The sequence below is a fragment of the Dipodomys merriami genome, unplaced genomic scaffold (genome assembly GCF_024711535.1).
Source record: "Dipodomys merriami isolate MVZ:Mamm:240054 unplaced genomic scaffold, mDipMer1.0.p SCAF_114, whole genome shotgun sequence".
Classification (NCBI taxonomy): Eukaryota; Metazoa; Chordata; class Mammalia; order Rodentia; family Heteromyidae; genus Dipodomys; species Dipodomys merriami.
The window spans coordinates 3,625,442-3,641,244 of NW_027202427.1; positions in this window are offsets into that span (position 1 = coordinate 3,625,442).

Genomic DNA, 15,803 nt, shown 5'->3' on the forward strand with positions numbered 1-15,803 from the left:
TTCTGAGGGGGGGCATCTGTCTGTCACTCCTTTCCTGAGTGTGGATTGGACGTAGTGTCATTGCAAGTGACTGTAGAAATCGTGAACCCCTTCATGGGCCATCTAGAGAAACCGAGGCTCAAGGCCAGAGAGTGGAAGAGACTCCAGTGTCTCGGGACTATATGACACTTTCTGAATGATTCACCAAGGCCTTCCTTTGCCAGCTCACTTCACCACGCCATGCCAGAGTATCTAGCTATCCATGCCTTGTGGCCAAACCCTACATGCCTTAGCATTGGCTGTGGTGCCGCAGAGCCACCCATAAGGTAACCGTCTGTGCCAAACTCTCTCCCTTCCCCCCACCTCCATCCCTGTTCCTCTCCCTCCCTCCCTCCCTCTGCGGAGGTGGGGGGATCCAGTTTTGTTCTGAACTTATAACCTCTCTCCAGAATAGAGAGGCATTGTAGCAGGTATGCTCCCTAGAGCTTTTCTGCAAGACCCCTGGTGGCTGGACCCCCTAGAAGGGCAGCAAGGGCTCACACAGCCTAGGTGAAGGCCTGCAGGGGTGAGTGTGCTCAGGGCTGCATGGTCAGTGAACGGCTGGATAGGTAAACATTATGTAAGCATGATTCAGCCCATTCTTCTAGGGTTCGGTAACTGAGCGCTCTGAGTACCCTACAAAACATTAACCTAGATAGGACTATGACCTGGCACTCACATTTTTTTCTTTATTTTGAGACAGTCTCACTAGGAAGTCCAGGTTGGCCTTGAACTCCTCCTGCTCCCTGGTGTAGGATTAGAAGTGAGCACCTCTATGCTAGGCTCCAAACTTTCTACTTAAACTTGGGCCCAGTGGGTCCTTTGTCTCAGAGCCTGAGACCCCCATTCCGACACCCCTGCCCCACCTTGAGAGTTACAGACACCCCTCTCTTTGGAACTCCTCCCCAGGGAGGACCTACAATTCAGGATGGCCCCCAGCATGTTCCCCTTTCAAAGGGCCTAAATGGGGTTTTACATAGGAGGTGGTAATAGGAGTCAGCCTTCCTTCATCTCTGGGCTGAGAACCGGAACCCATTTGAAGACCTAGAAATAAAATAAAACTTTCTGGAAAGTTGAGCTTTGGTCACAGTCCACAGCACTCCCAGCCCAGGGCCTTTCTGGTCTCAGGTAGACCCTGTTGCCCCAATAGTGGGGTGAAGCCAAAGGCAGAAAGTACTGTGACCCTTTGAGGAGAGATGCTAAGAAAGGGGGCCTCCCCGTGGAGATAGGGCCCAGCATGGCTGGACGTACTTCCTCAGGAGAAATGAGAAGGACATTCCAGTTGGAGAAAAGTAAGAGAGGATGTGTAGTTGCATAGTAGTTTGGTGAGGAATGAGGAAAAGGTTACTTACCAGGCAGCAGTGTGAGAGGAGTTGGGAGAGGCCAGGGGTCCTGCATAGATGGCCTCAACATGAACAGGACCTCAGGGTTCACCCGGTAGTCTGATGGTAACCAGATATTATTTTGTAGGCCAAGATAATTTCAAAAACATTTTAGTAACTAACATTAGGTTCTCAAATTTTTGTTTTTGAAAAGACTTCTGAAGATAATTTTTTTTTTTTTGTCGGTTGTGGGGCCTAAACTCTGGTCCTGGGTGCTGTCCCTCAGCTCTTCAGCTCAAGGCTAACACTTGAGCCACAGCGCCACTTCCAGCTTTTTCTGCTTATGTGGTGCTGAGGAATCGAGCCCAGGGCCTCATGCATGCAAGGCAAGCACTCTACCACTGAGCCACCTTCCCAGCCATGAAGATAATTTTATGGAAAATCATTCAACCTTACAACAGAAGGAGAATCTAACCGGGTACCAGTGGCTCATGCCTGTAATCCTGGCTTACTTGGGAAGCTGAGGCTGGGAAGATCATGAGGCAGAAAAGTACAAGGGACTCCATCTCAATGTACATGGTGATGAGTTCCTGTCATCCAAGCCACTACAGGAAGCCTAAAATAGGTGGATCACAAGAAAAGCACAAAATACACACATCTAGAAATTCAGACCCTGTCTCAAAAATAAGTACTAAAAGCAAGGAGGATGAGGGAGATGAACACAGTAAAAAAAAAAAAAAAAAAGATTTGCAACAATGAAAACAGAGTGATCATACCTGTTAGGACAGAGGGAAGAAGGGAAGGGAGAGACGGACTGGAACACATTGTAATAATGTGGAAATGTTATAATGAAACACCCCGCTCTCTATTATAAAAGTAATATAATCTAATAAATAATAAATATCAGCTAAAACAGGGTTAGAAATGTGGCTCAAAGATAGAGTGCCTACCAGCAATAGCAAACCCAGAGTTCAAACCCCAATACTGCAAAAAAAAATATATGTTTGGGGGGCGGACTTTGAGTCATGCTACACCACAGGTGAATCTTTTTTTTTTTTTTTTTTTTGTCGGTCGTGGGGCTTGAACTCTGGGCCTGGGCGCTGTCCCTCAGCTCTTCAGATCAAGGCGAGCACTCTACCACTTGAGCTATGGCGCCACTTCCGGTTTTCTGGTGGTTTATTGGAGATAGGAATCTCACGGTCTCTCCTGCCTGGGCTGGCTTTGAACCGAGATCCTCAGATCTCAGCCTCCTGAGTAGCTAGGATTACAGGCGTGAGCCACCAGCGCCCGGCACCACAGGTGAATCTTACATCAATTGTAGTAGGAGAAACCATATGAAATCTATTAAATGCAGCCAGCCAGTTGTGAAAAGACAAGCACCATGCAGTCCCACTTGGGGCTGTCAGAGCCACAGCAACGCAGAGGATGGTGGGTGCTGGGGCGGGGAGGGAACTGATGGTTCCTTTTTGTTCTGCTTCTTGTTTTATCAGTCATGGGGCTTGAACTTGGGGCTTTGGTGCTGTCCTTGAGCTCTTCTGATCAAGGCTAGCACTCTACCACTTGAGCAACAGTGCCACTTTTGGGTTTTCTGATGATTAACTGGAGATGAGCCTTGTTCAGAAGTGTCCCGGACAGCTCACGGTGGCCTGGGCCTGGCACTTAGAGCTCCTCTTGGCTCTGCAAGTAGCCAAGTCTGCATCTGGGGCAATCACTTAGCAGGAGACAAGAGCAGAATGTGACCCTGGCCAAAGGCCACAGGATGGCGCCACAGCCCAGAGCCATGGACAAGAGCCACGACACTGAGGCCTTGGGGGAGGGGACAAGGTCCATCTAGCAGGACCCAAAGGAGAAGCAAGGGTAGTGACCACGTTGCCATGGCACAGTAACACAAGAGGAGCCAGGATACAACCCAGCTTCTCCTTGTCCTGAGATAGTTTGGATCTAGAATGTCCATCAATGTTACAGGCTTGGGGACACAGTGGCACCTTTGAAAGATGGCGCTTACTAGGAGGACTTTAGGTCATTGGGTAGTATCCTTAAAGGGGATACTCATCCGTTACCCACTGGGCAATTAGCTGCACAATGTGCCACTGTGATTGCTGCCTCCCTGCACATCCAGAACAATGCAATTGAAATCTCCAAAACTGTGACCCCAAATAAGCCGTTCCTCTTTATCAGTTAATTAGCTCAGGGATTTCATTGTAGTGGTAGAAAACTGACTAACACAGCTTCTTCCCTTCCTCCTTTCCTCCCTCCCTCCCTCTCTCTTCCGATATCCTTCCAGGACTTTCTGTTAGAAACCAAGCTGGACATCAGAGGCAGAGGCCGTGGAAAGAGGCCTTCTGGGTCTGACTCCTGGGCCATGAGCGGACAGGGCCTAGTGTATGACCTGGTGCCATCTAATCAGGAGGGAGCCCACCCGGTGTTGTGCAACAGGGAATTTCACATGAGACAGCAGTTACAAAGGAGCAAACAAGAGACAGCGAGGCAACTGAGCACAGCAATGGCCGGAAGCCAGCATGCCAGAGGGCTCAATGGTGAGGGGAGAGGCGCAGGCAGAGCGCAAGCATACCCAGGGATGGCTCAGCAGTAGGTACTTCCAAACAAGTGCAAGGCCCTGGGTCTAGCCCAGAGGCACAAATAAACAAAGCAAGCAAAACCCTAAAGCACACAGTCCTCCACTGCAGTCAGTGCTGTTGGCTTCATGCTTGGCCTCTGCCTGGCAGACCTCTGAGTTAAGGGGGTCACCTAGCAGGAGACAACAACCCTAGGGCCTTCCAGGGGAACAAGGATGGAGGAGGGGCTTGGGGGACACCCAGCTTCTCCTGTCTGCTCACTCTCTTCCTACCACCAACCAGGGATTCTCCATGTTTGAATGAACAAGTAGCTCCTTGCTAGATAACAGGCCCAAGAAATGGGGTCTGCTGGGGTCCATCACCTGAAATAAGGAGCAGAGGGAGGGAGAGGCAAGGACGGGAGGTATGAGCCACGGGAGGCATGACCAACCCGCAGGCTGAGTGTGGCCTGTGCAGAGGTCAGCACGGGGCGAGTGCATCCTTGGAGATGCATTCCCTCAGCCAGAGCGATGTGTCTGGGTGACTGGCAGAGCCATGTGGAGGGCTTGTGTGTGAGGTCTGAGGTGTTTGGCTGGGGAGCAGAAAGGAAGGCAAGAGGGCACCATGGCAGGTTTAACGAAAGGGATTTAAGGGCTTAAGAAGGAAGAGCTGATGTGAAACAAAGGAAGAAATAAAGGAAGAAGGAAGAGAAGGAAGGAGGGAGAGAGGAAAGGAGGGAGGGAGGGCAAGGGGAAAAGGAAAGGAGAGAGGAGGGGAGTGGGAAAGGGAGAGTTAGTAGTCTCTGTAGTTCCTGAAAGGCACCAAAAGGTATATAGAAGGGCACCCAAAAATAGATTGAGAAAGTGGTCTTCAATGACATCATAACCAGAAGGCAGTAAAGGAGAAAGAAGGCAGAGAGAAAGAAACTGGATGGGCAGAAAAAAGGAGGAAGGAGAAGGATCAGGTAGGTGGATGGCACACAGATGGCTGGAGGAATGCATGCACACATGGAAGGGCAGACACCATGGACGGATATTTCCATGATGTTTCCCACAAGACTTCCCTTTCCTAAGCACAATGATGGACCAGAGGGCAGGCTCTTGAGTAGCACTGTGTAGTCTGGAAGAGGAGAATGGTAGGAGGAAGGGTGCAGATAAATACTGGAGGATCATTGGAGGCGGTAGTCTGAGTCTACAATGGGACAAATGTGAACTGTGGGAAACTCTCCTGGCAGCCTCAGATGATGTACAGAGCAGGCTTGGAGGAAAAGGAAACAGATCAGAGGAGTTATTCAAAGCTGACAATTTGTCCAAGAGGCTTCTGTGTAAATCCACAGGCTGTGGCAGCCTCAGAGTCTCCCTGGTGGTGGAGGACACTGTGGAAATAACTGTTCTCTCTGAGGCTGAGTGGTCAGCGGGTAACTAGCAGCCTGGAATGTGGAGAAGCCCCAGGTGGTGACAGACCTGCGGGTTCAGGAGGTGGCCATAAAGCAATGGCCCATTTGAGGCCTTGAACTGTCAATGAAAAGGACACCCATTTTGTGCTCTGTTTCCTGCAGTTGATGTTTTTCTATTCCTGGGCAACAACCAGTACCACTAAAATAGCACATGCTGCATGGCTTTGTTTATTGGACATTCAAGATCAGATACAGCTGACCCATGGTGATAAAGGTCAACAGTGCTGACAGAACAGCCGTGCCAGCACGAATGAAAACAACTGCCAGCCTGCCGGGGTAGTGACTGCACAGATCATGTAATCAACGAATTCATTCAAGTAAACACAGAAGTCCTGTGCTATACTTGGGCCTGACCTGTTTCCTAAGGCCCATGTGTTAATGGCGTGGTCCCCAACTTCCATTATCAGGAGGTGGTGGAACCTTCAAGAAGCAGGTCTAATGGGAAATCAGAAGGTCACTGGGGTGTATCCTTAAAGGGACTGTGAGAACCTCATCCCTCCATGTCTCTGTTGGTGGCTGTTGAGATGTTAGCAGGTTGCTATGGTTCACGATGTCACTACAGGCCAAAAACAGCAGGACCAAACTGCTATGGACCAAAACCTCTAAAGCCAAAACACACCTTTTCTCTTATTACATTTATTGGTTTAGATACCCATTACCAAGCTGGGAAACTACTACATGTGTATAAAAACTATAAAAAGCTAAAGATCAATTACAGAATTAATGTATGTTCATCATAAAATGCAAAACAACACAGATAGGTATAGAGTAACTCACCCCTCAGGACCTCCCTGAATGTTACTGTTTTGTTTCATAAAATTTGAGGTGTGTTACTATGCTGCAGTGCCTCTTCACACCTCTAAAACATACCACAGATGTCCTAAAAACTCAGTACTGGGACCTAACTCATTTTTCCCATGAAACAATTTCCCAGAAGGACCTATGACTCTTGGACAGAGCATCTCACTCATCACTGTCGGACTTTGTGGGGCACTCGTCCAAACTATAGAAAATATATTTCAGAACCTAAGTCAAACTGAAGAAATGAAAGAAAACATACAAGTTAAACTGAAAAGGTTTAAGGAGGAATCAACCCAAGAATCCCAATATTCTGGGATAATATTTAACTATTTTGGGGGTAATATTTGAATACCACTGTAAGGTTAATAAACAAATGTTCCAGCTGGCCTTCTAGTCCTGTGTGACACTCAGGTAAGAGAGTAAGGACTGAAATGAGACGCTCCAGGTAGTCATGATGCTGCACCTTCTCCCCCAGGCCACAGAAGAAAGCTGCTCAGCCTGCTCCATCTAAGCCTGGAGCACCATGTTGTCCAGTGGGGAAGGACTCATCTGTGCTTTCTGCAATGAGCAGAACTCACACATTCACATGAGCATGAAAGATGTGGAAAACCAATGTGGTTGTCTATGAAGAAACAGGGATGTTAAGTCACGAATGAGTTCTGGAATACCAGGGGTGGGTGCTGCACTCAAAGTTATGAGGGAACAGGACTCTCCACCAAGTATCTTCTTGCCAAGTAAAAATAAACACTTGTGAGCGTGAGGAGTACTGGGTGACCCAAACAAGGACTGAAAATTTCCCCCAAAGGACACCACAGTATATGACTTAGAAAAATGACATCACAAACCAAGATCTGGGTGAAGAAAATGGGGAACCACATAGGAAACAGGCCCAAAGTCGGTCTCAGGGTGACAGGCCGAGCCTGAACAAGAAGCAGCCACTGAGAGGACTGAAGCAAGCAGGCAGAGCAGTCAGGGGACGGACAGACGCTCCCATTGGAGGAAGCACCTTAAAAGGCATCTTGTGCCCCACCTGGCAGAAGTCTGCTGGGTCACTGTGAAGACATTTACATGGCTGCCAAATGTAGAAGAGCCGAATTATACTGAGGTCATCAAGAACAGTAACAGGTAATGATTTAACTGAGTCAGGGTCTGACTGTCCTGGGCCCACAGCCCTGAGAGGAGGTTAGAATGACACAGGGTTCAACCTCATGTTCTCTGCAGCTTCTTGTAAGATGCTGAAATGCACTGGCCAACGTGTGTGTGTGTGTGTGTGTGTGTGTGTGTGTGTGTGTGTGTGTTGGGGGGAGGGGGCAGGAGGCTGACCACACACAGAGCTGGCACTTAACTAGAAGGCCTACATGGCATGCCAGTCATGGACAGCAGAGGCCAGAAGGCCAACTTTACCTCTGCCTGACTCTTCCCTGAGCCCGCTGGGGCCAATAACTCAAGTATTCTGAGAACTCATTGTTCTAGCCACTAGAGTGTCTCCAATGGGTGTGAGCTTCCTCTTTTTCCTTGTGCCCCCTGTCATGTTTAGATCATTTACTCTGCAGGAGGCAGTGGTGACCATGATGTCCCCCGTGCTTCCCCACATCCCCACTGGGAACCACTTCTCCCTGGATTCCTCATAGCCAGAAGCTAGGAGTAGAAATGTCACTTCCAGGTTGAAGTCTTTGAGACCTTGCAATGCTAAGAATTCTCTCTCTGGCCCTCTCTCCCAGCAGGAGGGATGGTGAAGTCACAAGCCGATGTAGGCCTGTAGGCGTTCAAGTCATTCACTGGAAGGGCTTCCCTCCCAGATCCTGAAGAGCCAAGACCTGGGGCAGATTTTATGAAAGTGGGAAATAAAGCAACCCCTACTAAATAAAATCACCAATCACTATAAATAAAACAACCCCTACTAAATAAAATCACCAATCACTATAAATAAAACAACCCCTACTAAATAAAATCACCAATCACTATAAATAAAACAACCCCTACTAAATAAAATCACCAATGGGGCTGGGAAGGTGGCTCAGTGGTAGAGCACTTGCCTTGCATGCCTGAGGCCCTGGGTTCGATTCCTCAGCACCACATAAGCAAAAAGAAAAAAGCCGGAAGTGGCAATGTGGCTCAAGTGGTAGAGTGCTAGCCTTGAGCTGAAGAGCTGAGGGACAGCGCCCAGGCCCAGAGTTCAGGTCCCACGACCGGACCCAAAAAAAATAAAACAAAATAAAATCACCAATCACTATAAATAAGGCAATCTCTACTAAATAAAATCACCTATCACTATAAATAAGGCAATCTCTACTAAATAAAATCACCAATCACTATAAATAAAGCAATCTCTACTAAATAAAATCACCTATCACTATAAATAAAGCAATTCCTGCTGCACATTCTGTGTTAAGCACAGCGTTGATGTTACTGTAGCACATCTCCTCTCCAGACAGTCAAAACCTGGAAAAAGGTTCTAAGCAAAAAAGCTAAGACCCTGGCAGCTTTGCTGAGTTCTATTCCTACTCAGAGCAATGGAAAGCTCATGGGAGAACAGAAGGAATTAGAGAACACACAGGAGCTGTTCGTGTGTCTGGTGACCTGTGTTTATGAGCTGCTCAATTCATGCTTCTTCCTTACTGCCATGGGGTCCAGCAATGGCTGCCTGTTGGCTCATCTTTGCCTCTACAACACTGGTACTCTGTGAAGCAGGAAGAGCTCAGAAATCATTCTAGAGTAGCAGATAAGAGATGATGGATGCACGCTCCTGGTATCCCTCTAGTCCATAGTAGCAGCCATCATCCCGGAACCTGATTCACTGCCACCACCTACACTCAGGTGGGACCAACCTCCCAGACCCTAAAGGCCAGCGGGCAGGATCTAGCCACACAGGGGAGGACAATGACCCCTGGCAGGCCCCGCTGGGACCCAGCTGAGGAAGGAGAGGGAGGAGACAGGGGCGGCAGGTCTGGGTCCCGATCCAGGCTGGGGCCCTGATGACCCGTGTTAAGCAATCCCTACCGCACATGCAGTCCTCTGCAATCAAGAACACGGACCGCATGTTCCTGGCCTTCCTGTGTCCTCTAGTAAGCTGCCCTGAATCCTAGTTCTGCTGAGGCTCACAGAAGGTTATCCATTTCTAGGGTTATTTCCTGGGCCAGGGGTTGAAGGCTGCCCTGATTTCCAGTATTCACCACTTCCCCATGGAATCAATGCTGTGGACTGGGGAAATCTCACCAGAAGTCAGACTGCATAAACTCTGATGAAGCTTCTCACAGCTTTGCAGTGAGTGCCCAGAGCGCTCCACTAGTGCTTGCACTGGGGAGTCTTTCCTGATACCACTGTTTTCACACTGTGGCAGGTGGGTCACTGAGTTCAACCAGCATTCAAACCAAACACCCACTGTGAAAGAGGCAGGGCCTCTGTGCTCCAGAACTCAATGGCAGGGAGATGAGAAGGCTACATCTAGATCCTTCTATTCCTTGGACAAAAAGCACTTAGCACCTATAATGTGCTGGGCACTGTCCTAAGTTTGGGGATGTGGCAAATAACACAGATTTAAAGAAATATACCTTATAGTGCAATTACACGGCTGGACTTGGACAGTGAAACAACATGAACATGGGAATTATGTGAGATGAAGGAAAACAGAGGGGAGGACAGGGGGAGAGGGGGAGGCTGGCATTTTTTGTTGCTATTTTGTTGTTGTTGTTGGTTATGGGACTTGAACTCTGGGCCTGGGCACTGTACCTCAGCTCTTCAGCTCAAGGCTAGCACTCTACCACTTGAGCCACAGCGCTTCTTCCGGTTTTCTGATGATTTATTGGAGATAAGAGTCTCATGGACTTTCCTGCTCAGGCTGGCTTTGAACTGCGATCCTCAGATTTCAGCCTCTTGAGTAGCTAGGATGACAGGCGTGAGCCACCGGCACCCGGTGGGAAGCTGTTTTAAACCAGGTGGTAAGGGAGCTTCACAATAGCTAAGAGAAGCCTAAAGAAAGAGAGGAAGCCAAGTGCATGCTAGGGAAGAAGGGGCCTGGGTAAGGGCAAGCCTGGGGAAAGGCACATCTGGGAGAAGGGCACATATGGGAAAACATACACCAGCATGTAGAGAGCTGCGAGAGGCCGCACCTGGAAGATGGTGCCGGCTTCCGCCCTCCGCCTTCCCGATGGCGAGTGCTCTCGTGGTAAACAACTCCTTACATGGCTAAGGCAAAGAATCTGGCTTGCTTCTGCGCACCTGAACCTATTGGTGGTTCCCACGTGGCGTATCAGGGTTGGCTACCCAGCGGGTACTTAAGGCTGTGGGGATTGCTCCCCAGGGTTGGGGTCAGAAGATTACAAAAAGGTCCTGAATAAACTGCAGAGAGAAGAGTCCGGTGTCGCGTCTTCCTTGCTGGTCGAGGCGGTAGCGACACGTGGTGGCCCGTACGGGGACTCAGCCATAACCCCAACGAGGACTCAGAACTCTCTGCGGTCAGGGTGGTGCACCGGTAAGTTCCCAGGTAAAAGGGGAATCCGCGACAAAAGCGGGGGTAAGTCCCCAGGTAAAAGGGGAATCCGCCACAAGAGCGGGGAGTAAGTTCCCAGGTAAAAGGGGAATCCGCCACAAGAGCGGGGGGGGGGGGGGGGGGATTTTTGCTCTTCTCGGTAGATAAAGAGAGAGTGAGAACCCGGGGCTAGCCAATAGAGTAGCCAAAAGTGAAAGTAAAAGTTTGTTTACCAGCTTTAAATGTTTAAAACATGGGCGCTTCTTCTTCGCACCCAATTTTTTTGGCTCTCAATGAGCTACTGCACTCAAAAAAGTTAGAAATAAAAAAGAGTACTTTAGAGAGATTTTTGAATGAATGTGACATCGTTGCCCCGTGGTTCGCTGTCTCCGGAAGCCTCACGGTGGCCTCTTGGGAGAAACTAGGGAGGGATCTAGATTTTGCCTCTGAACAAGGAACGCTTAAGAGCGGAGTGAGACCAATATGGAAACTGATAAGAGGCTGTCTCGAGGACCAGCGTTGCAGTGAGGCGGTAGAGAATGGTCAGGCCGCCCTAGAAATGCTGCAGGAAGAAAGATCGGAAAGGGCAGACAGCGAAAAGGAGGAGAGCGGGGGTGGGGGGGTTATACCCCGATTTTGCCGAACTAGAGACCTCTGAGTCTACAGACTCAGAGGAACTACAATCACTCATAGAACAAATAGAAAAAACAAAGATAAGAAAGAGGAGGAAAGGGAAGGAGAGAGAGGACCAAGATAAAGACGAATGCACGCCCTCCGTGCACCGCCCCACACCTTCGGCCCCTCCGCTCTATGCGGAGGACCCTGGAAGTGGCAGCCCCGGCTGTTCTTTCAGCCCAGGCGTGTGGAAAGCGGTCAGAACCGAGTTACATCTAGCCTGTCCAATATTTCAGGATCCACAGGGACAGCGGTATCATGAACCCTTAGATTTTAAGGTTATAAAATCTTTAGCTGAGTCTGTGCAGACATACGGAATCACAGCCTCCTTTACTGTAGCCCAGGTGGAGGCCCTAAACAGACATTGCATGACACCTGGTGATTGGAGTGGGCTCGCACAAGCTTGTTTGAGCCCAGGTCAGTATTTAGATTGGAAGGCCTTTTTGATTGAATTTGCTAGTGAAGAGGCTGCGGCCAATCAGGCTGGGGGAAACCCAGCTTGGGACAGAGATATGCTGCTTGGACAGGGGAGATTCACCAATCAGCAGATAGGCTACCCGGTTCAAGTTTATGAACAAATCAATAAAATTGGCATAAAGGCACGGAAGGCCTTTCCAAATAAAGGCGAGGTGAGTGGCAATCTCACCAAAATCCTGCAGGGCTCTATGGAGCCATTTTCAGACTTTGTTGCCCGTATGGTCGAGGCCGCTGGCAGAATTTTTGGTGACCCAGACGCAGCCATGCCATTAATTAAACAGCTTGTTTACGAGCAGTGCACTAAGGAATGCAGAGCCGCCATAACCCCATATAAGAACAGGAGACTAGAAGCATGGATGAAAGTTTGCAGAGAGCTGGGCGGACCACTAACTAATGCTGGATTAGCTGCTGCTGTGGTGCAATTAACCCAGAAGAAAGGGGCTGGGAAGGTGGCTCAGTGGTAGAGCGTTTGCCTTGCATGCCTGAGGCCCTGGGTTCGATTCCTCAGCACCACATAAGCAAAAAGAAAAAAGCCGGAAGTGGCACTATGGCTCAAGTGGTAGAGTGCTAGCCTTGAGCTGAAGAGCTGAGGGACAGTGCCCAGACCCAGAGTTCAGGCCCAGGAAAAAAACCTATTCAAAAAACGCTGCAAATTTGTCTAAACAGTTGTCTAGTTATCTTTTAGGTAATTGAACTGGGGAGTTCGACAGCCTGATGGAACAGCTCAGGGTTGCCATCGTCATGGTGAACTCAACCCAAGTGGATGCCGGATTGGCAGAGGGGTTATCTTCATGGATCTCCGCTGCTATGAATCATCTTAAGGAATGGGCAGGTTTAGGAGCCCTGACAGGCCTTCTGGTGTTAGCCTCCTTGGTATGTCTGTGGTGCATTTGCCAAATTAGAGGTTCTCAGCGTCTCAGTGCAGCCATGATTATCCAAGCCTTTACAGTCATTGAAGCAGGTCAGTCCCCCCAAGCGTGGCTTGCCACCCTAAAACAATGAACACAGATTGCAAAGCCAAAGTACTGCAGTCGAGAGGCATGAGTTTTGCCCTCGAGGAGAGCATGTTTGATTGCACACGGGTTCGATTCGCCTTTTCCCGTCCTTGTGAAAAACGAATCAATGGACAGGCTGAGTCATCCCTAGAGAAGGTACCCTCTGGGAGAAGGCTTGTATGCAGTCCTTGCATTGCACAACAGGGATCAGACCTCTGTTCTCATCTGTGTTCTTTAAACAAAAAAGGGGGAACTGTAGAGAGCTGCGAGAGGCCGCACCTGGAAGATGGTGCCGGCTTCCGCCCTCCGCCTTCCCGATGGCGAGTGCTCTCGTGGTAAACAACTCCTTACATGGCTAAGGCAAAGAATCTGGCTTGCTTCCGTGCACCTGAACCTATTGGTGGTTCCCACGTGGCGTATCAGGGTTGGCTACCCAGCGGGTACTTAAGGCTGTGGGGATTGCTCCCCGGGGTTGGGGTCAGAAGATTACAAAAAGGTCCTGAATAAACTGCAGAGAGAAGAGTCCGGTGTCGCGTCTTCCTTGCTGGTCGAGGCGGTAGCGACACCAGCGGAAGCGTACACGTGAGAGAAAGGCACACATGTAGAAGAGCACACATGGGAAATATATACCTGAGGAAGGCACACACATGTGGAAGGACACACCCGAGGAAGGGCCCGTGTGGGCAAACATGCACATGGGAAGTGCACACCTGGGGAAGTCACACCAGGGAAGGACACACATAGAGAAGGGCACATGTGGGGAAGCACACACCCACAGAAGAACGTACTGAACACAGGCTCAGAGGCAGGCGTGCCTGGAAAGCCGCAGGAGGAGCGAGGAGGCAAAGCAATGGATGGGTGCATGGAGTGAATGGGAATCAAGCCCAGGAGGGCAGGAAGCACATGTGCTCTGTTCCTGCATTCCTTCACTGCACTTTGGAAGGCAGTGACCTTCTGCATGGAGAGAGACCTCCACCCCAGAGCCCCACGGGGTCTCAGCCACTGCGGCTCCTCCCCTGCGCTTGTGGTCTCTTCTCAGCTGCCTCCCTCGCCTCACCAGGTCTCGAGCATGCAGGGACTCCACAGGACAGCCTTACTGGATCCTGCTTTAAAGTCCTTCCTCTTTGTCCTCTTGGCCTTCCACCGGATACAGTTCTTCCATCACCTAGAAGTGTCTGAAAGAGTCCCGTTTCTTTTTCTTTTCTTTCTTTTTTGTCGGTCCTGGGGCTTGAACTCTGGGCCTGGGCGCTGTCCCTCAGCTCTTCAGCTCAAGGGGAGCACTCTATTGCTTGAGCCACAGCGCCACTTCTGGTTTTCTGGTGGTTTATTGGAGATAAGTCTCACGGACTTTCCTGCCTGGGCTGGCTTTGAACCATGATCCTCAGATCTCAGCCTCCTGAGTAGCTAGGATGACAGGTGTGAGCCACCGGCACTCGGCTAGAGTCCCGTTTCTTAAAGTAATTTTACTCTCTACATAAACAACAGAGTGCAGGACCTAGCTCCTGGAAGCTCTGGGTGCACCCTGGATGAGCAATGAATACCTGTAGGGCTGACAGTGGAGCTCTCAGCCCACCTGCAGGTGTTACGTGGTGACAGGACATGTGCAGGAGGCTGGTGTGCCAGGACCGCACAGACCTATCTGCTCTGCTTTCTCTCCTTCCAGAGAGGAGGGGTTCATCTACCTCTCTGGATCTCCCTGCCTCCTCTCAGATGCCTGGGGGACTGCTCTCTCTTCACCCTGTCCCCCATCAATTGTCCATCACCAAGAGGGCACGCGTGAGTCTCCTCCATATACTGTTGCTCACTATCCCCCCCACCCCCGTTAGATACAGAACCCTCTTCATCTTGGGGCCTGCAAAGAGACACTGGGCCAGACCTTTCAAAGTCATGTGCAATGCTGTGTGTGTACTGTATACAAAGGGAGTCTTCTAAATTTGTAGCTGAAATGAAGTCTCAGCCCCAAAGGTGAAGAAATCACTGCTTTAGCCAATGTCCACGAATGTAACAGTCAACTAAAGAATGTGTTCAAAGACATGCCATTCCTGTGTGAGGCTCTGCTGCCCTGAGGACTGCCGGCTTTTCCTCAGAGGTCGTCTACCTAATCGGGCTGGGCCCCCCACGCACAAAAGGCTTGGCAGGGCTGCCCTCTACCCTCCGCTCAAATGAGAGCTGAGACAACTCCCTTACTTGAAGCTTTTTTTTTTTTTTTTTTGCTTTGGCACATACTGGAGAGAATGTCCCATCAGATCACTCACTCTGCTTCTCTGTGATCACAGCGTCAGCACACACAAAGGGAGGCTTCCACAGAGTGAAGAGCATGCCCAGCCATTTGGAAGCAGTATACTCTCTTGCAGCCTTGCTGGAAACACCCCAGAAGCCGATGTCTGCCAGTGAGCTCATTACAAAACCTCTCACAGCCTCCCTGGGGATTATACCGGGAACTCCATGTATCCAAGCAGTCAGTACTGTTTCCAGATACTTTGTTTTTGCTATTGAGGTTGTACAAGATACCTTTGTTCATTTGTTTTTAAAGGGTTATTGCTAGTATGTACACATGTACTTTCTCATATTATATCCAATTACTTTGTTCTCTTACTATTATTCTGGAGCTCTTGCTACTTCTCTTTAAGAGAAAACTAGACTTCTGTGCTCTGTAGGCATCAGTTCTTGGCTGGTGAATTGATGACTCCGTACTGAATCTGGACAGAGGAAGTGAGGTGTCCTCTCTAAGCAGAAACTCTACATTATGTGTGACTGCTTTCAAAACCACCCTGAGGGTGGGGGACATGGCTCAAGTGGCAAGAATGGAGACTTGGGTTCAAACTTCTAAAAACAAACAAACAGGTAGCAGCTTCAAGAACAGTTTGTTTCTAAAGCCCTATGGATGTACTAGGCTTAGCTGTCTTCTTTAAGCTTCTTAGGTGATTATAGTCAGTCATTCCTGATACTGAACATCAGGGGGCCAAATACCTCAGACTGTTTGGCTATAGAGCAGGCAGTTGGATCCAACTGTCCCCTGGACCCTCAGTAGACTGA